This window comes from Myotis brandtii, unplaced genomic scaffold, assembly GCF_000412655.1.
Source record: "Myotis brandtii unplaced genomic scaffold, ASM41265v1 scaffold96, whole genome shotgun sequence".
In the NCBI taxonomy this organism is placed as follows: Eukaryota; Metazoa; Chordata; class Mammalia; order Chiroptera; family Vespertilionidae; genus Myotis; species Myotis brandtii.
In genome coordinates this window covers 258,342-262,471 of record NW_005371972.1, presented here as the reverse complement: position 1 = coordinate 262,471, position 4,130 = coordinate 258,342, and positions in this window count along the sequence as shown.

Genomic DNA, 4,130 nt, shown 5'->3' with positions numbered 1-4,130 from the left:
TGCCTCACTTTCCACCCCCTCCCCACGCCCCCTTCACTGCCCCACCCCGCGCTGTCCTCCTCCCCCAAAGGAGCACTCCATCCATCCCTAGACTGGCCACCCGCACCCCGTCCTCCCCTCCTACCTGAAGCCCGGGGTGCGCCCCAGGCGGAGGGGTGGCCTTAGCCAGGTCCCAAGCTTCTGAGCGGGGGTGGGGGCGAGGGGGGTGAGGCCAGGAGAAAACGCTGAAAGGCGTCAGTGGGGTTCCCCTCTGTCCTCCTACCTGGAGCAGGAGGTTGGAGCCCAGCTGCCTCCCTGACCCACTCCCTTCACGGAGACCTGAGGTAACCTTCAAGTTGATCAGCCCATCCAGCGCCTCTTTCTCCCAGAGCACAGCCTCTGCATTTTTCACTGGGGCCCTGGATTCCAGCCACCAGACCTTGTTACCATAGCAAGCTTCATTCCATGCAAATAGGACAATTTAAAGCAGCCAGTAACCCCTGCACCGCCATCCAGCCGGTCAGCCCTGGAGAGCAGCTCAGAGCCCACTGCGGAAGCCCTCGGGCACACACTGAGCTTGCCCACCCCGGAGATGCAACAGCAATATTGGAAGCCTACTGTGTGCAACGTGCTCAGTAGGCATCATCGTCTCCTTGGAGTCAGGATTCTTATTCCCATTACGGAGATGGGGAAACTGGAGGCGGGGGCAGGTTAAAGCAATTTACCCCCAGGTGCCCACAGAAACCAGGTGAAACCAGGACCAGAAGTTGGTGATCATCTGATTCCCATTGTGCCTTCGGGAGAACTGGATGCTGGCCTGTTGTTTTCCTTCTATAGGAGACCATAAACATATACTCTTGCTCCACCCCTTGTGACCACTAAAAAGGCCAGGAGGGTATTCGATGGTGGAGCATGTGGCAGCACAATTTTCACTCTGTCCACTCTGCTCGGTAACTGATTGGCTGGGGATGGACCCCGACCCCAGCCTCATTAGCATAGGTTCTGACCCACTGGGCCAACAGAGGCGCTTAGACTTGTGGGCGTGTTTGTAAATCAGGCTTGAAGTTCTTCAGTTAGTTTATGGAGGGGCATCGAAATGATAGAGCTTTGTGGGTCTGCACAAGGGGAGTGGCATGGCGCAGCTACTGTGGAAAACGTTTTGGTGGTTCCTGAAAAAATTAAATGTAGAACAAACATGTAACCCAGAAATCCCGCTCCCCAGTATCTACACCAAAGAGGTGAAAACATACTCAGACAAAAATGTGTACACAAACATTTACAGAAGCACAATGCACAATAGCCAGAAGGTGGGGACAACCCAAATGTCCATTAAAAAAAAACAAACAAGCACATTGTGGTATATCCACACCGTGGAATATTCATCAACCATGAAAAGGAACCTAAAAAGCCTCGATAGGCATCCATGTGGATAAGCCTCAGAAACGTTATGCTAAGCGAAATAAGCCAGACACAGAAGGCCACATGCTATCTGATTCCATTTATGTCACAGCCAGGGAAGTTACCTCCATTAATACAGAAACAGATCCATGTGTGCCAGGGCTGGGGGAGGAGGACAGGGGAGTAACTGCTTATGAGCACCCGGCTTTATTTGGGGGCGATGAAAATGTTCTGGAAGCAGACATAGGTTGTATAGCTCAACATCGTGATTGTACAAAATGCCATGGAATTGTTCACTTTAAAATGGTTAATTTTATATTGTGTGAATTTTACCTCAATAAAAAGTCAGTGTATATGCAAATACAGAAAAAGGTGGGGCAGGGGAGTATCCTGGGAACAAACCTGAGGAAACAAGAGCAGCTCTATTTGGAGAGGGGGGTGTGTGTGTGTGTGTGTGTGTGTGTGTGTGTGTAGTTGAGTGTGTGTATATGTGTGTGAGATGCTCACACCTCTGTACGTGTGTGTGTTGTGTGTGTGTGTGTGAGAGTGAGTGTGAGTGTATGAGACGCTCACACCTCGGTCCAGCCCTCATCAGAAGGCACCATAATGTATCTGCTTCCAGGTCCCTCTCGCACTTCCCTGTGAGCTTCCTCATGGAGGAGGTGCTCAGTGGTGACATTAGTCATCTATGCATCCTGGCCGCTCACCTAGAGCCGGCATTCTGCAAATGAGCGTGTGGGAGCGTGTTTGTGTGGTAAACAAACTGACCAAGTGTTACTCATCTTCCTCTCCGTGGGATTATTCCCACTCACCACAATCTTAAAGACAAGGCAACACAAAACGCCCAACAAAGACAAGGAAAGCGAAGACCATTCCTCGGGCCCCTTCTCATCTTTGCCTCCTCGTCCCCACTGTGGTTCAGCCATGGAGGTTTTCCAGAAACTCACTTTAGAAACTCCTAGGGTGCTTCCTAGAATTTTAAAGAATTTTTTTGAGAAATGTTTTCTTAACATGAAAAAGGGGCTTTTCCCAGCTGTGTCTCCTTATATTATTCCACATACAAAAGGACCAGCTCTCAGCAGAAGGTCTGAAATCAATTAGCCTCTCGAATCTACTTGACTTAAACCAAAAAGGTTTCTAGTCTACCTTCCTTCCCCCCCAACGTCCATCACTGCTCCTCCCTGGGTGACCTCAGATCAACTAGTCACAGAAGCCCTGTCCTCTCCCATCTGCCTAACACCCCGTGGGAAGCCCACATGCCCATCTGGGGGCCAATATACATCTACAACTCATATCTTGGGAGACACATGTAAGCTATTGGGGGAGGGGCTCAGAGCTGTCTGTCATCCATAGCCCTCCCTTTGGGGTCCACAACCATGAGAATTGGCAGTACTGTGCGTTCCGTCTCAGGATCCAACCTTTGTCATGTTCCTAAAGTAGCCCCTGCCTCACTCCTCAGTATGCTGAGGTTAAGAACTGAACTAGGCCCAGCTGGTGTGGCTCAGTGGTTGAGCATCAACCTATGAATCAGGTCACAGTTTGATTCCCAGTCAGGGCACAGGCCTGGGTTGCAGGCTCGATCCCCAGTGTGGGGCATGCAGAAGGCAGCTGATCAATGATTCTCTCTCATCATTGATGTTCCTCTACCTCTCTCTTCCTCTCTGAAATCAATAAAATATATATTAAAACAAAAAGAACTGAACTAGGAAATGAAGTGTCTGCATAGGGACTCAACTGTCATTTTCCCAGCATCACTGGTTGTCATCCCTCCCTCACAGCCAAACACCATCCGAGGCTCAGACGGGGCCACTGCTGGTCCTTCTGCTGTCACCGGCCTTCAGCAGTGTTTGCTGAGTGTCCCGTCCTTCTGAGCAGAATGAGCAAACTGGGCCGCGCGTGTTTGGTGCCAGTCAAAGCTGGTCTGGGCATTTTGAGAAACCAAAACCATCCTTGCTCAGAGAGAGAAAATGCCTAATGAAAACCAAGGCAAAGAGCCTAACGGTTAGGCAAACTCATTAGTCAACAGAGCCAAATATCAACAGTACTTCTTCAAAATAGACTCGCTCAGGCTGAAAACCGACTTCTGCGCATGGGCCACGAAGTTTCAATTGCACTGTACGTGCACCCACACGTGGTATTTTGTGAAGAGCCACACTCAGGGGGCCAAAAAGCCCCATGTGGCTCACGAGCCGCAGTTTGCCGACCACGGGCCTAACCCATTACTGACAGCAATGTCCTATGCACCTCCCTTCTCCTATGAACAGAGTGACCTTATAATTTAATGTCTAAACTGGAACGCCATTGAGAGTGAAAGAGGGTGCTATGAATCCGGAAGCCAGGACAAGCGGCGTACGTTGGAAGCGACCCAGGAAACCCCATATTGATGGCCGGCAACCAGATGATGCGATTTGGTCCTATAAGGCAACCTTGGGATCACTTCCTCCAGCACCCCCATGGTTGATTGATGGAGAAGCGGAGGCCGAGAGTCAGGGAGGAGAGAGGAACCTGGTGGACATGTTGGTAAAGGAGTCTGGCCACAGGGTTAAAGCCGAAGGTTTTAGAAAATGGCCCAGCATCCCATTGACACGTACCGGCAGGATGGACAGTTAGGCTCCTGCCAGCCCACTGGTGCGCGTGGCACCTCCCACGCACTGGATGCAGAAGAGGGAGCCCGTGGTCGTGCATAGTCTGGCCTCTGACCTCACCTTGCACACGCTCCCCCTAACTCTCTACACTCCACCTCAGGGCCTTGC